Source organism: Pongo pygmaeus, chromosome 6, assembly GCF_028885625.2.
Source record: "Pongo pygmaeus isolate AG05252 chromosome 6, NHGRI_mPonPyg2-v2.0_pri, whole genome shotgun sequence".
Classification (NCBI taxonomy): domain Eukaryota; kingdom Metazoa; phylum Chordata; class Mammalia; order Primates; family Hominidae; genus Pongo; species Pongo pygmaeus.
Window position 1 is genome coordinate 33,495,849 of NC_072379.2, and position 15,974 is coordinate 33,511,822.

The window sequence follows — 15,974 nt, forward strand, 5'->3', positions numbered from 1 at the left end:
CTGACCACCATATACAGTGGACCCTTGAACAACACCAGTTTAAACTGCATGGGATCACATACACACAAATTTCTTTCCAACAAATATATTAAAATACTTTTTTAGGGAATTTGTGACCATTTGAAAAAAAACTTGCAAATAGCATAACTTAGAAATATAATAAAAATTTAAGAAAAAATTAGATATGTCATAAAGACAGAAAATATTTGTAGCTACTAGTCTATTTCATTATCATTACCATAAAATGCCCACAAATCTGTTATAAAAATTAAAATTTATCAAAATTACACACACAAACACAAAACATACATGGTACCATTCAGTCCAGAGAAATGTAAACAAACATGAAGATGGAATATTAAATAATAGCTGCATAAAATTAACTGTAGTGATGCTGTACTACTGTACTAATTTCAGATCCTCCCCTGTTGCTATTGAGGGGAACTCAAGCGTTGCTAGGATCCACTTAAAATGCCCTGTGAAGATAATCATCTCCATGTTAGCCTCTCATCTCTTCAGTAAATTGCTTATCCCAATAAAAAGCAATCTCTCATGGCTCTTGCATATTTTTTCATTGTGTTCCATGCAACATGGTAAATCTTGAATAACCTATACAAAGTACCACTAGTTAAGCTGGAAGTTTTCACAAGAAGGAGAGAAAAGTCATGGCATTACGAGAAAAAGTTGAATTGCTTAGGATGTACCAGAGACAGAGGTCTGCAGCTGCAATTGCCCACCATTTTAAGATATATGAATTCAGCATAAATATCATTGTGCAAAAGAAAAGAAAATTCATGAAGCCATAGCTGCACCTCTTCCAGCAGTCATGAAAATCTTACACTTTTTGGGAAATACTTTTTTATCTCATATTGAAGATGCAGCTTTTATGTGGGTGCAGCCTGGCTATATAAAAGGCATAACTATAGACTCATATGATTTGAGAAAAAGTAAAGTCATTATATGACAACTTAAAGCAAAAGGAAAGAGAAGAATCTAAAGCTGAAGAATTTAATACCAGTGTGAAAATGGTTTGATAATTTTAGCAAAAGTGTTGGCTTAAAAAAATGTCAAGGTAACTGGAGAAGCAGCTTCTGCCAACCAAGAGGCAGCAGAAAAGTTCCCAGATGCCATTAAGAAAATCATTAAGGAGGAAGAATATCTGCCTGAACAGGTTTTTAATGCAGACAAAAGTGCTCCATTCTTGGAAAAAAAAAAAGCCACAAAAGACATTGATTAGCAAGAAAGAGTAACGAGCATCATGATTTAAGGCATGAAGAGATAGGCTAACTCTTCTGTTTTGTGCAAATGGCAGTCCAATTTATGATCAGGATTGCTCTTATCTATAAAGCTGCTAACCCCAGAGCCTTCAACGGAAAAGATAAACACCAGCTGCCAGCTTTTTGTTTGTACAACAAGAAGCCCTGGACAATGAGAACCCCTTTTCTATATTGGCTCCATCAGTGATTTGTCTCTGAAATCAGGAAGTGCCTTGCCAGTAAGGGACTGCCTTTAAAATTATTTTAATATGGGACAATGCCGCTGTTCTCCAAGAAACTCATTACTTCAACACCAGAGGTGTCAAAGTGGTCTACTTGCTCCCAAACACAACATCTCTAATTCAGCCTTTATAACAGGAAGTCATAAGTTGGGTTCTTATGCACAGTAAGAGGAGGATTGTCAACCCTCTATGGAGAGGATGGTCAAGGCTATAGAAGAGCATCTTGATAGAACATCATAGAAGTCTGGAAGGATTACACCATTGAAGATGCCATTGTTGTTACAGAAAAGTCTGGAAGGATTACACTATTGAAGATGCCATTGTTGTTACAGAAAAAGGTGTCAAATCCATCAAGCCAGAAGCAATAAATTTCTATTGGAGAAAACTATGTTTAGATGTTATACATGACTCCGCAGGATTAAAGACAGAGCCAAATCAAGGAAATCATGAAAGAGAATGTACATATGGAAAAAAATATGGGAGTGGGGGTGGTGTAAATGGTTTCAAGTTACAAATCTTGGAAAAATCAGGAACTAATAGACGCCACACCAGAGGGCTTAACAGAAGATGACTTGATGGAGATGAGTGCATTCAAACCAGTGCCAGATAATGAGGAGAACATAGAATAAGTAGTGCCAGAAAACAAATTGACAGTAGACAATGTGGCAGAAGGGTTGTCATTATCCAAGAGTGCTTGCTTTTGACTTCTTTACAACATGTATCCTTTTATGATAACTGAGCCCTGACACTAAAGCAAATGGTAGAAGAAGAATTTGTGGAAGAAGAAAAATATGGAAACATTTTTAGAGAAACAAAAAAGCAAAAAAAGTCACACAAAAATTACAATATATCTGCATGGTTTTGGAGAGTCAAAAGTTATACTTGGATTTTCATCTGCACAGAGGGTTGGTGCCCATAACCTTCACATCGTTACATGGAGTGTTCCTGCCTCTCCTGCTTCCCCTTCCGCATCTGCCACCTCTTCTTCCACTTCCTCTCCAGGATAGTGGGATCAGCTCCCCCTCTCCCTCCTCCTCTTCAGCCTACTCAACATGATGACCACGAGGATGAAGACCTCTATGATGACCCACTTCCACTAAATGATTATTAAATATATTTTCTCTTTCTTATGATTTCCTGAATAACATTTCCTTTTCTCAGACCTATCTTAATGGAAGAATAGGCAGTTCCCTTTTTCTTTGTTTTGCTTTTTTTGCTTGTTTGTTTTTTGTTTGTTTGTTTGTTTGTTTGTTTTGAGACAGAGTCACTCTGTCGCCCAGGCTGGCGTGCAGTGGCATGGCACACTCTCTGCTCACTACAACCTCTGCCTCCCAGTTTCAAGCAATTCTCTGCCTCAGCCTCCCATGTAGCTGGGATTACAGGCACCTGCCACCATGCCTGGTTAATTTTCGTATTTTTAGTAGAGATGGGGTTTCACCATGTTGGCCAGGCTGGTCTTGAACACCCGACCTTGTGATCCACCCACCTCAGCGTCCCAAAGTGCTGAGATTACAGGTGTGAGCCACCACACCCAGCCTAGGCAGTTCATGTTATTAATAAGGCTTCCAGTCAACAGTTGGCCATTAGTAGCTACGTTTTTGGGAAGCCAAAAGTTATACTGGAATTTTCAACCACTTGGGCATTGTTGCCCAGATTGTCTGCATTGTTCAGGGATCCACTGTGAATATGAAACTGCCAATTGTGTGGTAGTTTGATACACAGAAACATAAAACTAATACAGGAATTCTACTATATTGAGTTATTTACTTTTTATTTTGGCTCCCTCCCTCTATGATATAATATTATATTGCCCAATGATTCCAATATAATTGCTATTGGTATATGTTAAAAATCTTTCAAGTACATAGAGAAATTTAAAATTGCTCTTTAAAATGTTTTCCTTTTTACATTTCTTGAGAGGTAGGCATATGAGCTCATTTCTGCATGATTTTAAAATATATTTTTTATCTGAGTTTTTGTTATTTTTGTTGGCTGCTCAAATTAAATTAGGTCTGTCAGAAAGTAGTCATGCTACCATTTAGAAAAGGATCTAGCAGTGTACAATGATTAAGTTACAAAGTTTAGTAATTTTAAAGTATGCCAATCATTCACAAAATATCATGTCAAAATCACTTTTGATTTTTATCTTATTCTCCAAGCTTTAAACATATACTACATAATATTCTATACAAAAATATCATTCCCTTTTTCAAGTATATGTATATACATATATATGTATATAATGTGTATATATACACATACATATATATGTATATAATATGTGTATATATACACACATATATATGTATATAATATGTGTATATATACACATACATATATATATGTGTGTATATATATATATATTTTTTTTTAGATGGAGTCTCGCTCTGTTGCCCAGGCTGAACTGCAGTGGCATGATCTTGGCTCACTGCAACCTCCACTTCCCAGAGTCAAGCAATTATCTGCCTAAGCCTCCCAAGTAGCTGGGATTACAGGTGCCCATCACCATGCCCAGCTAATTTTTGTATTTTTAGTAGAGATGGGGTTTCACCATCTTGGCCACGGTGGTCTTGAACTCCTGACCTCATGATCCATCTGCCTTGGCCCCCCAAAGTGCTGGGATCACAGGCATGAGCCACCGCACCCAGCCTCAAGTATATTTCTAATACATTTAGGCTCTGTGTAGATAGTTGACGATTAAAGCCAAGCACTGAGAAAAAGAATTAAACTTGATTTTCCTAAAATCATGAAATGACTGCAATTTACAATAGGAAGATATAATTACATTATTTCATGATTTAAAGCATTTGAACATTTTTACATTAGCTTTGTTTGAAAAAGCCTTCCAATTATCAGACTAAAAGAATTTAAAAAAACACAGCTGTACATAAGTTCATATACCTTCATGAATACTGAAAAAGGCTTTATAGTACATTTTTTAAAAATATAGCAATAAAAACAAATTATGGCATAACATATGATAAAGGAATTAAATAAAGCATGGCTGTTATATCAATACAAGTAAAAATATTAACCTCAAGTATTAAATGGGGAATCTAAAACAAAAATTACTTTTCAGTCTCAAATCAAGAAACATTAGAAATGGCATAAAAGAGAGCAACTTGTAATGATACAAAAACAATTTGATAGTAACAAATAAATTCTGTAAATACATATTGATTTGCAAAACTAAAGATAACGAAGCATTGGAACATCATTTTGATAGTATAAAAATATTACTCATCTCTTCCACTCTACTTGATAACAGATTATTATTTTAGCTATTTATTGATAAGGAGAAAACAAATATTAATTAATTAGACCTTAGTATTATTACATACACAGGAACACATGTGCAAACTCGGTATTATGAAATCCTAGATAACACCATGAAACAGTCACAGAAGCTGACATTGAGGATAATGTAATATTTTGCAGGAAATGAAAATGCTTCAGGAAATATCCTGTTTTTACAATAAATTTAACTAAATGTTAATGACAAAACTAGAAACAAAAATATCTCTAGTGCATAGAAAGTTAAACCTTTCTTAAATTTAAGTAGCATTAAAGGAGAAATAAAAACAAAATGATGTGATATATAGAAAACTTTAATAATAAAGATGATGTCAACAATAATAAACTATCCACATAGATTCAATGGAAAGCAGTTAAAATTCTCCTCAGAGGAAAATGTATTGTTTTATACATTGATAAAAATGAAAGTAAAATGATTAATTTCAGATATTAATGCGGAATAAGAAATAGTTCAAAAAGAAAAAAAGAGTTTGAGTATAAATTAATGAAAATATTAAAAATTTATTTCTTAGATATATAAAAATTCATTTAAAAATATAGATTGAGGCCGGGAGTGGTGATTCATGCCTGTAATCCCAGAACTTTGGGAGGCCGAGGCAGGTGGATTACCTAAGATCGGGAGTTCAAGATCAGCCTGGCCAACATGGTGAAACCCCATCTTTACTAAAAATAGAAAAAAAAATTAGCAGGTGTGGTGTTGCATGCCTGTAGTCCCAGCTACTTGGGAGGCAGAGGCAGAAGGATTGCTTGAGCCTGGGAGGCAGAGGTTGCAGTGAGCGGAGACTGTGCCGATGCACTCCAGTCTGGGGCAACAGAGCAAGACACTGTCTCAAATATATATATATACACACATATATATATACCTATATACGTATATATATATACACGTATATATGTATATATATATACACATATATATGTATGTGTATATATATATATACATATATATGTATATATACAGAGAGAGATCAAATGATAATGTTATGGTAAAATATAAAGTGATGCAAATGAAGTGAAAAAACTCTGTAGAATACAAAACTTTAATGTACATCTCCCAAGAAAAGTTCATGCCCAGAAAATTTTTCAGAAAAGGTTTTCCAAATATTCATAAAACTAGTTATGAAAAAGCTAATAAATGTATCATAGCTTATCAACAACTGCAAAACTTGAAAGTTATTTTTATGAAACAAACATAACATTGGTCATAAACTCAAGATATATTTAACACAGAAAACAATACTACAGGTCAATCTAAGTAAGTACATGATTGTGTAAGTTCTAATAAAACAGCAAGATGAACTAACTGAATTATAGAAAGATATATCATGACCAAATAAAATTGTTCCAGGAATACACAGATGATTCAATATTATAAATTATGTAAATTATTTCATGTTGTTAATAAAATTTTTTTCTATAGAAGCTAAAAAGATAGGTGATGAGTCATATCTCAGTTTTGTTTAAAAAATTATATATGGGAATATAATGGAAATAAAAAATATATATTATTCTGTTTTTAAAATGTATCAAACAGCATGATATTTAACAATATTCCAATTAAGTCTGGGAATTAAAAAAAAATCCTTTAATGATATTGTGAATATACTACTTAATGGAATTAACCAAGAAAAAGCTATAATCATTATAAAAATTATAATGTAGGTTAAAATGGGAATATGATGGCTAAATTGATTTCAGTTTTTAAAACAATAAAATAATTCAACAACTTGAAAATAACTGTAATATTCAATATTTTTTCAGCATTCCTTTATACAAACAAGAACAAATTAAAAAGAAAACGGAAGAAAATCTATTAAAGTGGCAACAAAATAGTTAACAAAAATTTTTAAACTAGAAATAAAATTAAGACAATGACAAATACAAAAAATATGGAAAAATCACATGAAATGTATTTAAAAGAACATTATTGTACCCAAATTAAAACATTTAATGTGATGTAATCTCAAAGCTAGTAAGAGACAATCCACTAATTGAAACACAATTGTGAAGAACATACTCAGAATATAATTACAATAGAGAAAGATAAAAATGTGAGAAACCATGTAAGAAATTCAAATAATAAGGGAGGGGACAAGATGATCAACTAGAAACAGCTGCAGTTGGAGGCTCCCAGTAAGAATTAAAACAGTGAGTGAATCCTGTACCGGCAACCAAGATATCCAGGTTCTCTCATTGAGACTGACTAGGCAGTCGGTGCAACCCAGAGAGAGTGAGGAAAAGCAGGGTGGAGTGACAGTTCATCTGGGAGCTACATGGAGCAAGGGGAGCCCTCACTCCCAGCTATGGGAAGTGGTGATTGATTGTGCTACCCTGCCTGGGAAACCATGCTTTTTCCATGGATCTGTGCAACCCACAGATCAGAAGTTCCCCTGGTGAGTCAATGCCACCAAGGCCTTGGGTCCGAAGCACAGAGATGTGCAGATTCTCAGTGGCCACTCGGCTGGAGACTACTAAAGGCCACCGAGTTCTTGGGGGAAGGGGTAGCTGTCATCATTATGATGTCGGCTGCCTAAGGCAACTGAGCTCCCAGCAGGAGGAATGGCAGCCATCACTGCAGCTCTAGTCTGGTGTTTTGACCTGCTGGTGAAAGGGAGACTGGGTGGCTTGGATCCAGGGGGAATTCCCCACAGGACAGCACAGCAGCTCTCACAGATTGTGGCCAGACTGCCTCTTTGGTCTGGATCCTGACCCATCCCTCCACACCAGGTGGGGCCTCCCTGTCAGAATTTCAGCAATTCCAGCTAGAGGTTTGTGAACAGAACTCTGATCTCCCTGGGATGGAGCCCCTGTCGGGAGGGGCAGCCACAGTCTCCATGAATTAGTGGACTTAGTCTTTCATCCTGCTGGCTCTGAGGAATCTGGGCAGTCTGGACTAGAGGGATTTCTCCCAGTGTGTCACCCCCTCTGCCAAGCAGCAGCCAGAGTGCTTCATTAAGCTGATCCCTTATCCTGTGACTCTTGACTGGGTGAAACCCCCAACAGGGGTTTCCCAGTCAAGGTGTCTTGACTGGGAAAGACACCTTGCACAGGAGCTTTCCCAGTGGCATCAGGTCAGTGCCCCTCTGTGACAAAGCTCTCAGAAGAAGGAGTAGGCAGCCGTCTTTGCTGTTCTGCAGCCCACACTGGTGATACCTCCAGGTGCGGGAGGGACCCAGGTGAATAGGTTCTGGAGTGGAACCCCAGCAAACCCTACAGAAGAGGTGCCTATTAAAAGAAAAGTAAACAAACAGAAAACAACAACAACAGCAGCATAACAAAAATGCCCCCACAAAATCCAAAGAATTTCCAACCCAGAATTTAATATCCGACCAAACTAAGCTTCCTAAACAAAGGAGAAATAAAATCATTTTTAGACAAGCAAATGCTGAGGGAATTTGTCACCACCAGGCCTGCCTTGCAAGAGCTCCTGCAGGAAGCACTAAATATGGAAAGAAAAAGCCATTACCAGCCATTACAAAACACACTGAAGTACAACACTGACCAACGACACTGAAGGAACTACATCAACTTGTCTGCAAAATAACCAGCTAGCATCATGACAGGATCAAATTCACATATAACATTATTAACCTTAAAAGTAAATGGGCTAAATGCCACAATTAAAAGACAGAATGGCAATCTGGATAGAGTCAAGACTCTTCAGTGTGCTGTTTTCAAGAGAGCCATTTCACATGCAAAGACACACATAAGCTCAAAATAAAAGGATGGAGAAAAATTTACCAAGCAAATGGAAATCAGAAAAAAGCAGGGGTTGCAATTCTAGTTTCGAATGAAGCAGACTTTAAACCAACAAAATCAAAAAAGACAAAGAAGGGTACTACATAATGGTAAAAGGTTCAATTCAATAAGAAGAGCTAACTATCTTAAATTTATATTCACCCAATACAGGAGCACCCAGATTCATAAAACAAGTTCTTAGAGACCTATAAAAAGACTTAGACTCCTACAGAATAATAGCTGGAGACTTTAACAGTCCACTCTCAATATTAGACAGATCATTGAAACAGAAAATTAACGAAGATATTCAGGATTTGAACACAACTTTGGATCAAGCAGACCTCATAGAAATCTACAGAACTCTTCACCCACAGAGAACATAGTATATATTCTTCTCAGCACCACATGGTACTTAATCTAAAATTGATCACATAATTGGAAGTAAAATATCCCTCAGCAAATGCAAAAGAACTGAAATAATAACAGTCTCTCAGACCACAGCACAATCAAATTCAAACTCAAGATTTAGAAAGTCACTCAAAACCATACAGCTATATGGAAATTGAACAACCTGACCCTGAATGACTCCTGGGTAAATAATGAAATTAAAGCAGAAATCAAAACTATCTTTGAAACTAACGAGAACAAAAAGACAACATACATGCCAGAATCTCTGGGATGCAGCTAAAGCAGTGTTAAGAGACACGTTTACACCACTAAATGCCCACATGGAAAAGATAGAAAGGTCTCAAATCAACACTCTAACAACACAATTAAAAGAGCTAGAGAAGGAAGAGGAAACAAACCCCAAAGTTAGCAGAAGACAAGAAATAACCAAGATCACAGCTGAACTTAAGGAGATACAGACAGGAAAACCCCTTCAAAAAATCAACAAACCCAGGAGTAGTTTTTTTTTTTAAAAAAAATAATAAAACAAATAGACCACTAGCTATATTAATAAAGAAGAAAAGAGAGAAGAATCAAATAGACACAATAAAATTGATAAAGGGGATATCACCACTGACTCCACAGAAACACAAACAACCATCAGAGAATATTATAAATGTCTCTATGCAAATAAAGTAAAATCTAGAAGAAATAGATAAATTCCTGGACACATACATCCTCCCAAGACTGAACCAGGAAGAAGTTGAATCCCAGAATAGAACAATAACAAGTTCTGAAGAGGGAGCAGTAATAAACAACATACCAACCAAAAGGAGCCCAGGACCAGACGGATTTACACCTGAATTCTACCAGAGGTACAAAGAGGAGCTGGAACCATTTCTTCTAAAATGATTCCAATCAAATTAAAAGGAGAAACTCCTTCCTAACTCATTTTATGAGGCAAGCATCATCCTGATAGCAAAACCTAGCAGAGAGAGAGAGAGAGAGAGAGAGAAGGAAGGAAGGAAGGAGAAAGAAAAACAAACAAAGAAAGAAAGAAAGAAAGGAAGAAAGAAAGAGACGGAGGAAGAGAAAGAGAGAGAGAAAGAGAGAGAGAGAGATAGAGAGAGAGAGAAGGAAGGAAAGAAGGAAGGAAGGAAGGAAAAGGAATGGAAAGGAAAGGAGAGGAAAAGAGAGAAGAAAGGAAAAGATAAAAGAAAAGAAAGAACGAAGGAGGGAGGGAGGGAGGACAGAAGGAAGGAAAGAAGGAAGGAAGGAGAGAAGAGAGGAGAGGAGAGAAGAGAAAAGAGAAGAGAAGAGAAGAGAAGAGAAGAGAAAGAAGAGAAACTTCAGGCTAGTATCCCTGATGAAGACTGATGCAAAAATCCTCAATTAAATACTGGCAAACTGAATCCAGCAGCACATTGAAAAGCTTATCCACCACGATCAAGTCAGCTTTATCCCTGGGAACCAAGGCTGGTTCAACATATGCAAACAAATAAATGTATTTCATTACATAAGCAGAACTAATAGATGCAGAAAAGGGCTTTGATAAAATGAAACATCCCTTCATGCTGAAAACTCTCAGTAAACTAGATATTGACAGAACAGACCTCAAAATAATAAGAGCCATTTATGACACACCTACAGCCAACATCATACTGAATGGACAAAAGCTGGAAGCATTCCCCTTGAAAACTGGCACAAGACAAAAATGCCCTCTCTCACAACTCCTATTCAATATAATATTGGAAGTTCTGGTCAGGGCAATCAGGCAAAAGAAAGAAATAAAGCATATTCAGCTAGAAAGAGAGGAAGTCTAACTGTCTTTGTTTGCAGATGACAGGATCCTATATCTAGAAAACTCCATTGTCACAGCTCTAAAACTTCTTAAGCTGATGAGCCACTTCAGCAAAGTTTCAGGACACAAAAACAATGTGCGAAAATCACAAGCATTTCTACACACCAACAATAGAAAAGCAGAGGACCAAATCATGAATGAACTCCCATTTACAATTTCTACAAAGAGAATAAAATACCTAGGAAGAGAGCTTATAAGGAATGTGAACGACATCTTCAAGGAGAACTCAAAATGACTGCTCAAGGAAATCAGAGAGGACACAAAAAAATAAAAAACTATTCTATGCTCATGGATAGGAAGAATCAATATCGTGAAAATGGCCATACTGCCCAAAGAAATTTAAAGATTCAATGTTGTTCCCATTAAACTATCATTGATATTCTTCACTGAATTAGAAAAAACTACTTCAAAATTCATATGAAACAAAAAAAAAGCCCATATAGCCTAGACAATCCAAAGAAAAAAGAAGAAAGCTGGAGGCATCATGCTACCTGACTTCAAACTATACTACAAGGCTGCAGTAACCAGAACAGCATGGTACTAATACTAAAACAGACACATAGACCAATGAAACAGAATAAGAACTCAGAAACAAGGCCACACACCTACAAAACAATCTTGATTTTCTACAAACCTGACAAAAACAAGCAATGGGGAAAGGATTCTCTATTTAACAAATGGTGCTGGGGTAACAGGCTACCCATATGCAGGAAACTGGAACTGGACTCCTTCTTTACACCTTATACAAAAATAAACTCAAGTTTTTAAAGACTTAAGTGTAAAATCCAAAACTACAGAAACCCTAGAAGAAAATCTAGGCAATATCATTCAGGACATAGGCCCAGGCAAAGATTTCACGACAAAAACCTCAAAAGTGATTGCAACAAAAGCAAAAATTGACAACTGGGATCTAATTAAGCCAAAGAACTTCTGCACAGCAAAATGAAGTATCATCAGAGTGAACAAACAACCTATAGAATGGGAGAAAATTTTTGCAATCTAGTCATCTGACAAGGGGCTAATTTCCAGAATCTACAAGGAGCTTAAACAAACTTACAAGAAAAAGAAAACTCCATTAAAAAGTGAGCAAAGGACATGAACAGGCACGTCTTAAAAGAAGACATTTATGTGGCCAAAAAACATGAAAAAAATCTCAACATTATTGATCATTATCAAAAGCACAGTGAAATACCATCTCAGGCCAGTCAGAATGGTGATTATTAAAAAGTCAAGGAACAGCAGATGCCGGCAATGCTGTGGAGAAATAGAAACACTTCTACACTGTTGGTGGGAATGTAAATTAGTTCAATCATTGTGAAAGACAGTATGGCAATTCCTCAAAGATCTAGAACCAGAAATATCATTTGACCCGGCAATCCCATTACTTGATATATATACCCAAGGGAATATAAATCATTCTAGGATAAAGATACTTGAATGCATTTGTTCATTGCAGCCCTATGCATAATAGCAAAGATATGGAATCAACCCAAATCCCCATCTATGACAGACTGGATTTAAAAAATGTGGTGCATATACACCATGAAATACTATGCAACCATAAAAAGGAATGAGATCATGTCCTTTGCAGGGACATGGATGGAGCTGGAAGCCATTATCCTCAGCAAACTAATGTAGGAACAGAAAACGAAACACTGCATGTTCTCACTTAGAAGTGGGAGCTTAACATTAGGAAAAATAGCTAATGCATGCTGGGCTTAATACCTAGGTGACAGGTTGATTGGTGTAGCAAACCACCACGGCCTATGTTTCCTGTATAACAAACCTGCACATCCTGCACATGTACGCCAGAACTAAAAATAAAATAAAAAAGGATACAGGAATTCCTCAGAGATACTGCAGGTTTGGTATCAGACCACCACAATAAAGCAAATATCGCAATAAAAAAAATAATAAGTGGGAGCTGAACAATGAAAACACATGGACCCAGGGAGGGGTACAACACTCACTGAGGCGTTTTGGTGTAGATTGTTGGGGAAAGAGAGCGTCAGGATAAATAGTTAATGCATGCTGGGTTTAATACCTAGGTGGTGGGTTGATTGGAGCAGCAAACCACCATGGCACACGTGTACCTATGTAACAAACCTGCACACCCTGCACATGTATCCTGGAACTTAAATTAAATTAAAAAAAGAAATTCAAATTATAAATTGAGATGTTTCAGTTTTGTTTCAAGTGGCATTCTATCAGGAAAAAAACATTAGAAATAAAAGAAAAGTAATATAAAAATCAATTGATAATTACTGAATTACTGAACGTAATTTAAATTCAATTGAATAATTGAAAGTACAAAATAATTAATGAAAGCTTCAGTTTTTCAAACTGGAATAGTATAAACCTTCTATCATAAGCTAATTGAAGTAAAACTTGCATAGTGATATTTTGGAGAAATTGTGGAACATCAAATATAAAGACACTGTCATAACAGGAGAAAATAAATAGATTAAGTGTAATGACCATCATGCTATCAGCAAATATTTCGGTAATACAGATCATTTACAAAAAGTGTATTATTTATACATTTTATAACATGCCTAAGTCTGTAAATGAGCCTAAAAATAAATTTAAAAAATTTAAAACCTATGTTGTCAGAAAAATGAAGAAACAATGCTAAAGTCAGAGTTTAAAAAAATGCCAAGATGGATGTTTTGAGTTGGATAATTAAAGCATATGAATGTTATGGTCATTAATTTAGAAAGATACAATTAAAAAATAGATGTACATAGTGATTTTGAAATATTTAAGCACATATATTAAAAATTCAAGAGTGATTGGCCAGGCGCAGTGGCTCAACACCTGTAGTCCCAGCACTTTGGGAGGCCGAGGTGGACGGATCATGAGGTCAGGAGTTCAAGACCAGCCTGGCCAAGATGGTGAAACCCTATCTCTACTAAAAATACAAAAATTAGCCAGGTGTGGTGGCAGGCACCTGTAGTTCCAGCCACTCGGGAGGCTGAGGCAAGAGAATTGCTTGAGCCTGGGAGGCGGAGGTTCCAATGAGCCAAGATCACACCATTGCACTCCAGCCTGGGTGACAGAGCAAGACTCCATCTCAAAAAAAGAAAAAAAAATTCAAGAGTGACCACAAAAATTATAAAATATAATTGTTCACTTCCAGAAACACCAAGATGAATAGTTTCTATGAAGAAAATTTCTGTCAATTCAACAGAAGGGAGAAAAATGTAAAAATCCATAAATTTAAAATATCAATCTGACTTTAGAAATAATTCTTAATAGCTCATTACCTAAAATATGAGTAAATATTAAAATACATCAAATAGCAGAAATAAAAACTGTGTTTGAAAACTAATATTTATCAAAATCAAAACACACACAGAGACACACTCATGTGCATACATATTTGCATAGTATTAGATCACAGAGGAAGTCTCAAAAATTTTAGATAATAGGAATTATATAGAATAGGTTATTTTACTACAGTGGTATCAAATTTGAGTCGTTAATATGAAAGTATCAAAAATCAATAAATAAAGTTTATCAGGCTTAAATTTTACTCTTAATTAACTCAGGACGTGAAAAAGAAAACACTATTGGAAACATAAAATGTTCAGAACTACTTACTTAAATCTACAGGGTACATATATATTGCATTAAAAATAAAACAAAATAGGTATGGTATCTAAGAAAATGAATACACATTTAAATTCTGTGGCCCTAATATCAACAAGATATAACTATTATTTATAGAATAAAATAAATAATAAAAATATAAATGAGAATTAATAAAACCAGAAAGGAATTAAATAAGGAGAATTTTAACTCAAATTTGGTGCATTAGAAAAAATTTTACAAAGCTTATGAAATATACAAACCCGCAGCAAAATAAACCACAAAACCCAGAGAGAATATATTACAAAAGATAATTAATGAAAATAATTTAAAAGTTGATAAAACTACAGATATAAACAATAATATAGAAAGTCTTAAAGTACTATAAGCAACTAAATGAAATAAATGTTAAGATGTAGTAAACATCTTTTTTTCTAAAAAAATTAACAAAATTATAGGAAAGTTAGAAAAAATAAAATTAAATATATACAATAAGTAAGATAATAATAATTAAGGACATTATTTGAATGAAATGCAGCAAATATTTACATACAGGCAGAAAACATTTTAAGGAAAATATTACAATGTTATTAATAAGGAGATAATGCTTACTCTTTTTGATGCTTTTGAAACAATTGTAAAGGATGAGCAGTTATTTAAATCAAAACATTCTAGGAAACTGATCTAACCTTAGTCACAAAATAAGACAACAACAGCAAGAATGGAAGTCAGAAAGATGGCAGAAGCAGCACCAGGCCACAGCCTGCATCTGTAAACTGACTTAACAACAGTATATGGATCAAGTTGCCTTTCTGAGAATTCCATAAGCCAATTAAAAAATTGTAGCACATAAATGAGGTCAAAGCCAAGAAGACTTACACCAAAGCAGGGATTTGCTTATTCTAGATCCAAGCCCTATCTGCCATCTTACTCAAAAATTTAAAGAACTACCAGCAACCAGCTCTTCCCTCAGTTGGAAAGAGAAGAATGGGCTATGTTTTCTGGCTTTTTGGGAAGATGCTTAAGGGAGTAGTTTCTGTCTAGCCTGACTCAGAACACTGATTGGAAAGACAGCATAGGATAGATGCCAGGTTAGGAGCTGCAAATAAAAAATTATTGTGTGAATTACAGTCCAAGGGAGACTGAAGTAGTACATACAGATACAATGCAAAGTAAGAGAGTATAGGCTCCTGAGAAGAAAACAGTCAAGCCTCTGTCACAGGAAAATTACACGTGCAAGGCCAGAGATGATGCATCTCCAGGGAAGGGCTGAGAAGCTCTAGCTAGGCTGATTGGTGGAAGTGCTCTCCTGTACAAACCCAGTTCAGAAGACTGGAAAAAGGTTTTTTTCATATACTTAAATACCAAGAAAAGATTACATGGTATACAAAAAAAAAAAAAGAAAGAAAGAAAGAAAAAAATATGGCTCAAAGAGTAAAACAATGAGTTTCCAAAAACTGACCTTAAAGAAATGAACTATGATTACCTAACAAAAACTCAAATTAAGAAATTATTTTTTATAGTGCAAGAATACTATATCCACAAAAAGTGTCCTTCAAAAATGAAGAAAAGTTTAAGACTTTC